Genomic DNA, 15,268 nt, shown 5'->3' with positions numbered 1-15,268 from the left:
AATAACCTCATCTCATCCAGTATAAGTTGCTCAGCCAACATGTCACACCAATACCACCTAGAGCCACATAACATAGAATCTGTGCACCAAATAAGCAACAACTTGAATGTAACCAAAGATGGAAGAAGAACTAAATGAGAGAACCGTCCCATAAGGTCAATAGATACCACCAAAAAGCACATTTCTATTAACCCATCACACAGAGAAACAAAACACACAAAATAAGCACAAAGGATCATATCCCAACATAACTCTGATGCGATGCATGACTCAATCCAAACATACTGATCCACATGAAATACCCATCGAACCATAGTGCTCACAATCAACGAAAACTTGTGTACCAATAGCACACATGCCAAGAGCATGACCATAACCATGAATGAACGGATAACACAATATACCACAGACAGGAAGATGACAACCAAGGCGCAATTCACCATTCAACACCCAAGAGTAACACACGGAATATAACAGAACATGAATAAGATCAACTCTAGCGAATGACACACCCCCAACAATGGCTGGGCGGAGTAAATCAACCTGATCCGACATAGGACACATATTCTCATTAGGCCTGCCAGTAGGCCCCCAAATCAATTCCAGTTATCCCAAAATAAATAAATAACCTCCCAAAAGTCCACAGTAACCTATCCATAACACATACCATCAGCCGTGTAACTCTTGCCCTATCTATACAGCCCACAACCAAGGAATAGTCCACCTCTGAGAAATCCCAGACCCCAAATCCTAAGAATACAATAATCTCCGAATTCGATCCCAACTCTACCACTTAAATGACTGACACATCCCTAATACACAATGATACATCCCTAATATACAATCATCTCACGAGAAATACTTCCATAATTCTTCTGTGCCATATAGAAAAATTCAAACATCAGTTGTCGATCAACCAGGCGATTACCATAATACCAGTCAAGCATCCGCAAGTCAAACATTATGCACCTTACGAAATGCGCACCCTTCTCAGGTGATACCAGATAGTGCCAACATTTTTCTAAGCATTTGAAACCCTCCATGTTGTCTAGAACTCATGACCTTCCCTTCGAACGGAATTGCAACCTCGTACATGCATGCCGCAATCCCACACGTCGCACCGCATCTATCATGTAATCATATAAAAGCAAGAGAACCCCATTATCAACCCTGAATCACAAGCAGGACACACATTTCGTCATCTAGAAACCTTCCACTTGACCCCCATCCATGAGAAAATCATAACACATAACATACTCATTATATGTGTTGAAAACATCTGTCTCAAGCCGTGGTCGACACCATCGAGAACTCTTCAATACCAGTTTGTAAATAACCAAGCCATTAGAACTGAATCTTTCTAAATTTAACCAAGTCACGCAGATCGCCAAGCCCAAGAGTATAGCCACAAAACACCTGTAGAGTTTTGCCACTAAAGGAACCGATCACTTCTATTACCAAGTTGATCCAAACCACCACCAAGATGACCTATTTCTCCAAATCCCTCTCGACTTGCCTTCAAATTAGCATTCTTGTCACGCCCCAACCTCGGGGAGCACGACCGATGCTCAACAGAGTTACTCCGGTTGAGTAAGCCTGCACAGTGCCATCTACCTAACTCACCCATGAATAAAGAGAATAATACATTTCATTAATTAGATAGTAAGAGGTCATGTGAATAACACAAGTTCATTTCTATTAGTTACGTCATTAACAAGTCTCCAAAACAGTACATTGTACAATCATAGTTAAAGTGGAATAGATGATACGATTACAAAATTTTTAGTTTAACCTTCCCAAAAATAGATACAACCCATACTATGTCTACGGAGCCTCTAACAGGAACAAAAGAGTGCTATGACAGTGCCAGCAATAAGGCCCCGGCTATACCTCAAAACGCTATGTACAAAGGATAAGAGATACAGGACCCCAAAATGAAGTAGGGCTCACCAAGTCAATTGAGGAGAGGCTGTGTGATACGCTCAAATTACACCTATATAAATGGTGTAAGGCAATCGATGTCAAATATAATAACCCAAATAGGTTATAATCGAATCCCATAAGGAATAGGTGTGAAAAGGTTACTTAAATAATGCAAAACTTGACTTAAGCCGTAATTCCACTCCGTTAGTTTAAATAGTGTTTTGTAATTGTGAATTGTCGAGAAAAGCCATTTCGTTGAGATGATTTGATTAAATTGATTTAGAAACCAAGTTTGTGTCTCCATCAATGGTATGTAATGCTATCGTGTTAATCATATGTATTTCTAATGGAAGATCCTTTGATATGCAAATGATTCCTAAATGACTACCTAGTATCTCCCAATAATTAGATATTATTTCCTCTTTATGATTTTCCCTAATATAAAAGAGTTACAAGTAAGAACAACCAAATTATGCCAAGTAGAATCCACTTATCCCTAAGAGATTCTATTAAACAAAGTTTAAAGCCTTGAGTTCTTGCTATTCAAGTCTACCAAACTCTAACTTACTTTTCCAAGTAATGATAGAGTGAATTGGCACTGGTCAATATTTGCAACCATCAACCACAAATGAAGTATGAGACATGAATAGAAATCGATCAACCATTATATATATATTAAACGATAAACACCCATTAATATTACACCCACATAGGATTCACAACCTTAGTATTTAAAATTATCTACTCATACTAAAATACAAGAATAATATAATAAATAAAGTCATGAAGCTTGCAAATATAGACAAAATCTTGGATCCTCTCTCAAAAGCTTCCAAAATAATGGTCTATTCAATGCTCTAGGTGTAGCCTCTTTCTGTCAGAGCAGGTACATCACAAAAACCATAATCATTCTATTTATAATGGTTTAAAAGTTGTGGTCAAAAACTGACAAAAATAACCCTGCAGATAGAGTCTACGGCCGCAGAATGAGCCGCAAAAGGCTTTCACGGTCCGCAGATCTTTAGTTCCACCATGGAATTGATCGAATAATCTTTCAGTTATTCCTTTGCATTTCTGTTATACGGTCCGCATATTACTTTTGCGGCCTCATAACATATCACATAATCATCTTCAGTGGAATTCTCTTAACATTATGCAATCGCTATGCGGTCCGCACAAATGTTATGCGACCGCATAATGGATCGTAGACTTGGCTATCAACAATTGGATCTTTCTACTTCATTTTGTGATAAGTCTGTGGCCTGCACATCACTTTTTCGGCCGCAGACCAGCCGCATTTCTGCCTTTCATTGGTTTTTGACATCTTCTTTTATGATCTTGGTTCTTCAAGTCTGGTCTCCTGTAAAACACCAAAACTACATAAGAAATGACTTATAATGTTATAAAAGATGAACTAAAGTCTATGTAATTTGTGTCAAAAGTGTCGCATTTGTACGACATATCAACACCCCAACTTAGACTCTTGCTTTCCCTCAAGCAACAAACAAGAAATAATATAATATGAACTGACCAAATGCTAATCTACTTCCGACTGATCACAAAGCAGCAGTGACTATGGATGGTGCTGACTATTAGTTAACAAGCATATAACCCCCTTTTATATTCAATATTCTTTAAAGACAAAGATCATGTAACAGTTCGAATAATCAGTTTGTGAGTTTCGAGCCTCTAGAACAATGACAGAGTGCTACTCATAGCCAGCTATGCACTTGTATCCTACTTCAAGAAGCCTAATTTTTGCTAAATCTTGCAATTAATGCATTCTCACATCAAAGAAAGTCCCCAACTCAATACATATGTACAGGGATAAAATCAAACACTCTTGAACTCAGAAAGAAGGCTAAGTGCTACAAGTATCAGTCCATATGCTTGCCCTTATTTTAACTCATTACTACCCAGGAATAATTTGTTGTAGATCAAAAAAGACTTTTCAAGGGTTATAGTGTAGGCTTCGGTACAAGTTAGATGAATATTTGGGAATATAGTGACTATACCCTCCTTGAACGCTACACACACATTTGTTTTTTTGTACTTTTTGCATTTTGCTTCTTTTTTTAACCACATGGCCCTTATTAACCTCTAGTACTAACATAGAATCACCTTAAAGTACCTCTCTAATTTTCTCAAAACTCCATACATATATATACATATATTTTCTTTTTTTATTATTTATTGGAGCTTGAGTATCTTCATCTAACACAATTTTGTTTTATTGGCCTCTACACACAATGAACATCTTCACCATTTACTAATTGATACCAACACCCCCAACTTAGACATTTAGCCTCATTCTTAACATTCAAGGAGGGACAGGTTCAAACGAGGAAATTATTTCACAAAAAGGTAAATGTTTGTAATGTAGTAGCCAAATAAAAGGTTAAAGACTCAACGGGGGATTACTAGGATAATACATGCAACATGGAGGTCAATTTGGTCAAGAACTAGTTAGCAATCACAAAGAGAGCCTAAGATCATTTTGACACCCAATCATCAACCTGAGATTTGCATCGAGGAACCAACCAGACAAGTTCTAGGCATTACAAGTTGAGCACATGCTTTATTTACACAAACTCTCACCACTACGACGCATGAATTGCTCGAATCGGCATAATTACAGCCCTTAAGTGAATACAAGGCAATTCAATGATTCATCAAATTATATTTGAGATTCTAAGTAAGCACAAAGTCAAAGAGCGAGCCTCGATTTCATAAGAATGACTAACGTTTTATTCACAAAATTTGAAGGGTGCAATTTATTCCACAAAAACTTATCATATGCTTGAATCTAGAACAAAAGCACCAAACAAGTTAAAACATTTTATGCTACAACCATGGTTCTACTATTACACCATTGGAAAAGAACCCGGCAAAGAAAAACCAAGGGGAATTCATTACTATATAAAAATCTACACTAGTGGGACTAAGAGTTTATATACAAGTTGCAAAAGTCTGTCAACTACCCCACCCCCAACTTAAGAACATGCAGTGTCCCCAATGCATTGAAAACAAAATAAGAACAAAGTTTAGGAGCTTCCTGGGGTACACTAGGCGCTTGGAATATCTGAGGCGGACGTGGAGCTTGGAGCTGAAACTGTGGAGGTAGTGGGTGGATCATCTGACTGGGGGTGCGATATCTGAGACCAAAGTAGAAATCTCCGCCTATTGCGGAGCCAGGTCCTAGACGTGTGAGCTTCTGGCCTCACCCAATGAAAGCAGTGTGGTTGTGGTAGTAGCCCTGGCAGCCATATCTATAAGTGAATGTGCAATAGCTGTCTGCACATCAGCCTCCTATTCACCTAGTTCCTCTGTAACAGCAGCAACCCGTTTGCCTCTCTTATCCCTCTGATCATCACCCTCTTCAAATATCTGCTCCTCATCAGTTTCCTCACGAGACTCTCTAGATTCTTCGTCTGAATGACCATTGTTTTGTGCAATGGAACCCGGAGTTTGTGAGATGTCAGTACCATGCGCCTCCTCAGCTGATGGGAATTTTGTGAAATCTAGATCAAGATTTGGTACATGGGAGGTGCCGATGCCCTGCTCCCCTTCCATTGGAAGAAGGGTGGTCAAATCAAACTCCAGTGTCTGCATCTTATGAAGCTCCGTCTTGAGCTCAGCTACATCCTATTAAAGTTGAGGCATGTCCCCAACTCCTCCTCGCTCAACCTTCTCGAGGCATGATTCAAAGTGCTTGAGTCGATCCTCATATGATAGATGTTGCTTTTGAAGATTACTTACTGAGGTTTAGAGTGGGGCCAATGCTTTCCGGATGAGCGATGGAAGTTCTTTTGTCAATTTGTCTACTTTGGCATTTGCACGTTGTGCCAGTAGACCAAGCTTGGAGAGTGCAGGCAGTGATGCAGTTGGTGTTGAAATGGCTGGTCTGGGAGTGGATGTGGAGGTGGCAGGTGCCGAAGTAGTATCTGGCATTGATGAGGCTGCAGGTGTTGCTAAGACGGAAGAGGTCGGAGGGAGAGGGAGTGATTGCTCTGGTGGATCTTCGACCACTGTATCCGCAACATCATTGAGCCGAGTGATGTCAATGTCCTAAATAGCTTTTTCTATTAGTTCATGTCTGGGGAACGGAGAAACTGTTGCATCTTGACATAAAGCATGGATTAAGCATGGAAAAGGGAGCAAGGTTTCTTTTTGGTTTGCCCTGATCCCAATCTCAGGAAATTGTCACGACCCAAACCTATGGGCCGCAACGAGCACCCGGTACCTTACTCAACCGAGTACCAATGTAACGTATCTTTCTTATTGTACTTTCATTGGCAGATGGGCCAAACGGGCCATCATGTGCTAACCAGAATAAACATAGGGAAATGATCAATATAGGACGACCTAATCTGATATAAAAACCTATACATATGATATACGAGCCTATAAGGCCAACATGATCATTTGTAAACTCAAAGCATAGGCCGGAAAGGCCATACACGCATTCGTATATATGACATCTGTCTACAAGCCTCTAAGAGTACACACTTAACATAAAGGTTGGGACAAGGCCCCGCCATACCAGACAATACGCGTCTAAATTATACTGACCAAACAAGCAACTACGGAGCAAATGGAGCGCACCAACATCTTCCGCTGAGTTGATAGCCTACTTGGAGGACTCTCGACCTGTCTATCGTGACCTGCGGGCATGAAACACAGCGTTCCCAGGTAAAAGGGACGTCATTACGAATAATGTACCGAGTATGTAAGGCACATAAATAAGTACATAACAGACATGGAAGAAATATAGAGTAAATGACTCAACCTGTAAGTCAGGATAACTCTATAAATCATGAAATACTTATAGTGTCATGCATATGCGTATGAATATCATGTCGTGCATAGGTACCTGTTTCATAACATCATCAGGCCTCTGAGGTCATCCCATCATATAATCTTGGCCACTGTGGGCAAAATCATCAACGTATACCAGCTGATCAGGTGGTGGTGCGTATATAACGCCATAACATTTTTTCATATTCCATATACATATAATATACCTATATACGCGTATATAACGTCATCTGGTCATGGGTCAATGTAAATGAATGCAATGCATGAGAAATACGTCAATAATAATCTTTCGGAGTGTCATAAGACCATTTTTCCTTTGATTAATATCATGAAATAAACTTTATCAACTTACGTATTTTCTGAAACCCATGAACATATGATAGAATAAAATGACACATAAGGAATCAAGAACTTAAGCATCTCTAGTATTTCTATGAATAGAGTCATTTATGGAAATTGTGCATTTTCTCGTTTCGTTTGTGTCGTATAGATCATGTCAAAAGAAAGAAGGGATAGCCTTAACATACCTGAGTCGATTCTCTTGACAATCCCTCTAACACACGTTAATTGCGACAACACACAATGGCGGATCGAAGTGGGAGAAAATCTGTATGATATTCTTGAGAAGGATTGCACCGCACTCCCTTAGAATCGCAAAATCCTGTTGCTATTACATTACGTAGTCTCGTATGATTTTTGTAGCAAAATCACGTTGCTAACATCTCATCTTTTGTGAGTGAGTTTGCTGAATGTTTCTTTGAGCTTTGTAGAGATTTACTAATGAATTAGAGAGGTTTCTTTTTAATATTTGAGTGTGGGCCCCACTTAGCAAGACTTGGCCACAAAAATTAATCTAACTTTGCCACCTTGCTTTGTGAATAAAGAGTCATTTGCTTGACTATGTCTTGCTGCCACGTTGGGATTCAAGGCTTATCCAAAAGATTTCAATTAATTATCCCTCAACTTCTTAATTAACTTGGTAATCCCCCACTAATCTAACAATTAATCAATTACCCACATAATTAAGAATTATCTCAAATTACTTAAAATACTACTTACTTTTAACACACCTTATACACCTTACTATCATGGTCATGTGGTACCTTGTATGGCACTAGTCCATAAATACGGGGTATTATAGCTTAGACCGTATTTTACCCCAAAATGTCAAATTTGACAAAATTTATTTTCTTCGATTTGCTTACCCTATCACCTTCACGAATTTACATACCACTTGTTTGAAATAACATAATACTTATAATTCCAAAATAATCTCATTTCCGTGCTTATATCAATTTACTTATGGCGTACTTTCATGTACGAAAACATGGAGTGTAACAGAAATATAAGCCCTCCCACATTAATCTTGATACCCAACATGATGCAAGAGATAAGGATTGCCTTGTCGATACTGATGTCGGTCTCATTTCTCGTAGGCAATATATGAGAACAGACAAAACTTAGACAATACCGGCCCTTTTGGGTAAAATCCCTCTTGTGAATTTTCTGGCGTGGTGCAATCCAGGGCGGAGTTCCTTTGGCTATGACAGAGGCTACCCAAGCATGCTCAGATTCCTTATTTGCAATTTTTTCCTCATACTCTGCCATGTCTAGCTCCCACTCTTCAAAATATACATCATTGATGGATGGAGAATCACAAAGTATTTCAACTCTTCGGACTAAGACAAATTTCAAGTATCGGCGGTTTCTCTTTTGTTCTGAATTCCTGGATGCAGCACACGCAGCATAAAAATCCCTAACAAGCGTCTCGTTGTACTCTCCCAGAACTTTAGTGAAGAACTCCCATCCCCTCTTTTTGATAATTTCTAGCACATGGGGATAGTATTCTTTAAGACCATTCAAACTCAATTGCTTTTCTTCGAGGATCTTTCTCTTTGCCAGACCATCTCTGTATAGAGTCCAAGAGCCGGAAATCCTAAACCTGAGATCCTCACCACTCTTTCTGCGTGCTTCGGCCTGGAGGTTAACTGGTGGTAAAAGGTCAAGTTGTGCCTCCTCCTTTTTAGACTGGGAGGTAGGCTCGGATGAATTTTTAGATGTGCCAGGACGTTTGCGTTGGGATTGCTGTTATTGTGGGCATATAGCTGCAGCCTCTCTCTTTCCTCAAGTGGTGGGTGTTCACGATGCTAAGGATTCCTTTGGTGCCATTCCTGCCAATTAATCGAATAGTTAGTATAAGGTAGGGCATGAATAACATCTAGCATAGAAATGAGAGACACAAAATGTTCTGCGAGCCGGTATGTGATCGCATATCAACTCTGCAGACCGCGAACCCTAACGCAGAACAAGACTGATATGTAGCAAAAAAACTTATGTGGGCCGCATAAGTGGTCGCAGAACAAGTGTGTGATCGCATAAGTGATCACAGAACAAATATGCGACCGCAGATCGGTCGCATTTTTAATCTTGAACTTAAGTTGACTCTGCCTAATTATGCGACCACTATGCGGACCGCAAAAATGTTCTGCGGCCGTAGACTTCATCTTCTCCATGAACTTTCCCTCACATGCAATATTATATGCAAAACTACGCAGCTAAATCACAACTCATGATAGACCAATATACTCTCAATCCTGAGGTCGATTTCATGCTTAGCCTAACATAAGTTACCAACCCCCAGCCCTAAAATCAGTAACCCTAACATTAAACCCCAAAATTTTAATTTACCCACAGTAAATACATTCCCCCAAAGTTGATTCCCAGTACAGAAGATAAAAAACAATTTGGGGAAATAGAAACGGGTATCATAGATGAGGTAGGAGAATGAGGTGAGTGAAAGCACACAATAATTTTTACTTAAACTGAGTAGGAGAAATATTGGAAATTTACATACCAGATGTCAGATGATCTAGCAAGCCAAGTTGGTGTAAATTCGCTAACAAGGTGAGCCGTTTTTGTTCAATTTCTTGCTATTTTGCTCAAAGTGATATCATTTGTGTTATTCTTTCTGTATGTGTGCGTGAGGTTAGAGAAGAGAGATGGCAGGGGGAAAGAGAAAGAGTCATTTTTATTACCTAAAGGGTTTGCGACTAATTAACCATCGCATAACATAATATGCATTCGCGTATGTGTTTTGCAATGGGTTAATACCTGGGTTGTGTGCATCACATGTGCGACCCATTCTGTTGTCGCAAAATGTTTATGTGGGTCGCAAAAGTTGAACGTCCTCCAAATTTTTTAAAGTCCAATTTGACTAGTATTCTGCCTAATTTCGCGATCGTTATATGGTCCGCAAACCTCTTATGTGGTCGCATAAGTTGCCGCAGAACAACAGTTGAAGCTCAACTTTCTTTCCTTAATTTTCCCTCTACCGTTGCATCCCATCTCTTTGTATTTTGGGTAGCCTGCATTCTAATACACATGTCAAACTGTCCAACACTTACAAATAAACCTACCAAAATTAAAATCTAAAAAAAAAATTGACGTTACCAACTTTTGGGTTGCCTCCCAAAAAAGAGTTTGATTTAACGTCGCGGCACGACGATGTTGCCTCGATTTATGCTAATCATTAGTGGGGATTGGCACAGGACTATCCTTGAGTGCGAATAGTTCTACCAGTTGCCTTTCTCCATTGGTTCTGAGGTAGTACTTGTACCTTTAGCCATTTACTTTGAAAGTTCATGTCCCATCCTCGGATTCTAATTCAATAGCACTATAGGAAGACACACTCACAATTTTGAGCGGGCCTGACCATTTGGATTTGAGTTTTCCCTGAAAGAACTTCAATCTTGAGTTGAATAGTAAGATCTAGTCACCGAATTTTAATTCCCGCTTCAAAATATTCTTGTCATAAACAAACTTCATTCTTTCTTTATACATGGCTGTATTCTCGTATGCATGGAAACGGAACTCATCCATCTCGTTGAGTTGTGGCATCCTTAGATCGGCAGCTTCGGTCCTGTCAAGGTTTAACTTTATCAATGCCCACATGGCTTTGTCTTCAAGTTCAACTGGCAAGTGACAAGCCTTACCAAAAACCAACTAGTACGGTGAAGTGCCAATGCGTGTCTTAAATGTCGTTCGATAGGCCCACAATGCATCGTCTAGCTTCTTTGACCAGTTGGTCCTTTTTGCATTAACAGTTTTTGCTAGTATGTTTTTGATCTCCCGGTTAGAGACTTCAACTTGACCGCTTGACTGAGGATGATAAGGGGTAGCCGCCTTGTGCTTAACTCCATATTTGTTGAGCAATCCGGTAAAAGCATTGTTGCATAATTGAGAACCACCATCACTAAGGATGACCCTTGGGGTTCCAAACGGAGTAAATATGTTCTTCTTCAAGAAGGCGGTTACACTTCTTGCCTCGTTGTTCGGCAATGCAATTGCCTTAACCCATTTGGAGACATAATCTATTGCTACCAAGATATATGTCATACAGTAAAAACTTACGAAGGACCCCATGAAATCTATCCCCCACACATCAAAGATCTTGACCTCCATCACAAAGTTCATAAGCATCTCATGATTTTTAGAAATTGATCCTTGTCTTTGACATTGATCACATGCCCTGACCATTTGGTTTGCATCTTGGTAGATCCATGGAAATAATAGCCACATTCCAGTACTTTTGCCGCAGTATGATTTCCACCATGGTGACCTCCAACTGGGGAGTCATGACACGCTTTGAGAATTTGAATTATCTCATGCTCCGGAACACAACGCCGAATGATGTTGTTGGCGCAAATACGGAACAAAAAGGGCTCCTCCCAATAGTTTTGCATACATCCCCGCAAGAATTCATTCTTTTGATAAGTTTCCAATCCGTCGGGGATAAGGTCACTAACCAAGAATTTAGCGATGTCAGCATACCAAGGAGTGAACGTGCTAGATATTGCCAATAAGTGTTCATTTGGGAAAGCATCTTTAATTTCAAGATCTTCTTTTGGTCTTCCTGCCTCTTCAAGCCTAGATAAGTGATATGCAACCTGATTCTCTGTTCCTTTCCGATCTTTGACCTCAAAGTCAAAATCTTGTAATAAATGTACCCATCTAATTAATCTTGGTTTAGCATCCTTCTTCGCCATAAGGTAGCGGAGTGCTGCATGATCAGTGTATACTATCACGTTCGATCCAAACAAGTAGGCTCGTAATTTTTCAAAAGCATAGACAATAGCAAGCAGTTCTTGCTCAGTTACAGTGTAATTCAGTTGTGCACCATTGAGTGTCTTGCTTGTGTAGTAGACAGGATGAAGAATCTTGTTATGCCGTTGATCAAGCACCGCTCCAATATCCATACCACTGGCATCACATATAAGTTCTAATGGAAGAGATCAATCCGGTGTGACAATAATAGGTGTCGTGGTGAGCCTTGCTTTCAATTACCCAAAAGCTTTGAGGCACTTGTCATTGAACTCAAACTTAGCATCCTTTTCATGGAGCTTGCACATAGGACTTGAAATTTTTGAGAAGTCTTTGATAAATCACCTGTAAAACCCGGCATGCCCCAAAAAGCTCCGAACACCCTTTACCGAACTGGGAGGAGGAAGCTTGAAAATGATCTCGATCTTTGCCCGATCAACCTCTATGCCTCTCTTGGAAATTTTGTGGCCAAGAACAATACCCTCATCTACCATGAAGTGACATTTTCCTAATAGAGTACAAGGTTTGTTTCCTCACATCGTTTGAGCACTTGCCTAAGGTTGGCAAGGCAATGCTCAAAAGAATCACCAACTACAGAGAAGTCATCCATGAATACCTCTAAGAAGTACTCCACCATATCCGAGAAGATTGACATCATGCATCGTGAAAAGTCATCGAGGCATTGCATAGCCCTAATGGCATCTGGCTAAAGGCAAAGGTCCCATACAAACATGTGAATGTTGTCTTCTCTTGGTCCTCTAAGGCGATGTTAATTTGGTTGTAGCCGGAATAACTATCCAAGAAGTAATAAAATGACCTTCCCGCTAGCCTATCAATCATTTGATCAATAAAGGTCATAGGGAAATGGTCTTTGCAAGTAGCACTATTGAGCTTCCGGTAGTCCATGCAAACACTCCACCCAGTCACCATCCTCGTTGGGATGAGTTCATTTTTGTCATTTCGAATCACGGCCATGCCTCCTTTCTTTGGCATATATTGCACCGGGCTCACCCAAGGACTATCGGTAATGGGGTAGACAACCCCGACATCCAACCATTTTATGATTTTTTTTCTTCACTACCTCTTGCATGGAAGGATTTAACCTTTTTTGATGCTCCACGCTAAGTTTGCTCTCTTGCTCCAATTGTATCTTGGGCTCACAAATTCCGGTAGGAATCCCTCGTATATCTGCTATAGTCCAACCAATGGCCTGTCTATGCTCCCTCAAGGTATTTAATAATTGTTCAACCTGCACATCATTCAACAAAGAAAAAACAATTACAGGTAGAGTTTCATTAGAGCCAAGAAATTTGTACCTTAAGTGCGGCGGAAGTGGCTTGAACTCAAGTTGTGGTGACTCGATAATTGAAGGCTGCGCAGGAGGAGTGACTCACTCTATTCTCTAAGTCAAGTGAAAGCTTCTTTGGTGCATACATGTAGGACCCAAGCCCTTCCAATGCATTCACCGATTCCATATATCCTTCCATGTCCTCACCATCAAAATTTACCAAAATAGCCGCCAAAGCCTCACCAAGGCGGTCCTCTTCCATCTTCACCTCGACTTCATCCTCTACCTCTTCAACAACATCAATGACTGAGATACTTTTGTATGCATGTGGCAATTTCATACCCTTACTCGTTTGAAAGGTAACTTCTTCGTCATTAACTCGGAACTTGATCTCATTTCGTTTCGAGTCCATGAGTGCCCTCCCGGTAGCAAGGAATGGTCTCCCCACGATGAAAGGGATATCTTTATCAACAGTACAATCTAGAATAACAAAGTTAGCGGGGAGGAGAAACTTTCCCACTTTCACAAGCACATCATCAACTATTCTCACTGGTCGCTTTATTGAACGGTCGGCCATTTGCAACCTCATACTTATAGGCCTAGGCATACCTAATCCCGCTTTCTTGTAAATAGCAAGGGCATTAAATTGATGCTAGCCCCATTATCACAATGGGCTCGTGCAAAACCGGAGAATCCAATAGTGCATGGAATGGTGAAGGCTCCCGGGTCCTTTTTTATTTGGACGACGGTTGTTGCAATGATGTAACTAACCCGGTGAGTCACATTCACCACTTCATCCTGGCATCTCTTGAAATGATTCCACAAATGAAATGTTCACCGATAATTGCTTTAGGATGTCATAGAATTTCTCGAGTTTGCTATCATCAACCTTTCTAGCAAGTCTTTGAGGGAAAGGAGGAGGAGGTCTAGGAATTGGTGCCAGAGTTTTTGGTGCCTCTATTACCATTTCCTTCACCTTTTCCTTCACCTCTTCCTGGTTCACTTATTGATTTCTCACCTTCTTCGGGAATCTTTCAACTTCAACAATAATTGGCACCTCAACTTGTGCCTCGACTTCTTGTTCAGAATCTTCTACTTCGACCACTTGTTCATTCTCTCCTTGAAGTAGTTTCCCACTTCGAGTTGTGATTGCCATACAATGAGAATTTGGACCACTCCCACTACCTTTTGGGTTTGCAATTGTATCACTTGGGAGCGTACCTTTTTTCTTCGGATTTTGATGTCTTGAAAGATCCCTCATTTGCATCTCCAACTTTTGAATAGATGCGGTGTGCGAACCCACAAGCTCGATCATATTCTTCATTGAAGTGTCGGATCTCTCTTGATTTTGCAATACTCTTTCAAGCATGTTTTCCAACTTGGACTTACTTGAATAACTTTCCTTCCAATGTGGAGAGTTAGAATATTGCCCCTTTGGTGGAACATAGGGGTTTGAACTCCGATTTGAAAAGATGTTATTGTTACTCCAATTTTCTTGATTTGAACTACCTTGGTCGTTTCGCCACTGTTGGTTGCCTTGCCCTTGTGGGTTAGACCTCCATTGGTGTTGTTGTCCTGAACCTTGGTATGGTTGTCTTTGATATCCTCCTTGAGGATTGTTGACATAATTTGCTTCTCCGTATTCCTCATTTGACATGGGTTGCACATCTTCCCCAACATTCACCTTTTTTGTTTGGATTTCAGTGAACATTTTCGTCAGCACGCTGACATTGGTGGCAAGCCCGACAATTATTTGATCTCTTTATTGGTTCTCCTTAATCATGTTGGTCAAGTAAGGAGTATCATATGCAATTCCACTCGTGGTGTCTTCCGAGTGCCAAGCTTGGTTATGTTCTGGCATCTTCTCAAGGAATTGTGTGACCCGTGTAAATGTTTTGTCCATAAAGGACCCATCCGCTACATATTTGGCTATGGATTGATTCATAGGATCCAAGCCCATGTAAAACTTCTCCAATAGAATTTTATCCGGAAAGCCATGATTCGGTGATCTCACCAGATATAGCTTGAATCTATCCCATGCCTTATGCAGATGCTCTCCTAGTAATTTCTTGAAGAAGAAAATTTTATCCCGGAGCTCGAACTTCTTGCTTTGTGGAAACCATTTTGCTAGGAAAGCTC

The sequence above is a fragment of the Nicotiana tabacum genome, chromosome 15 (genome assembly GCF_000715075.1).
Source record: "Nicotiana tabacum cultivar K326 chromosome 15, ASM71507v2, whole genome shotgun sequence".
Taxonomy (NCBI): domain Eukaryota; kingdom Viridiplantae; phylum Streptophyta; class Magnoliopsida; order Solanales; family Solanaceae; genus Nicotiana; species Nicotiana tabacum.
This window is presented reverse-complemented; position numbering follows the sequence as displayed.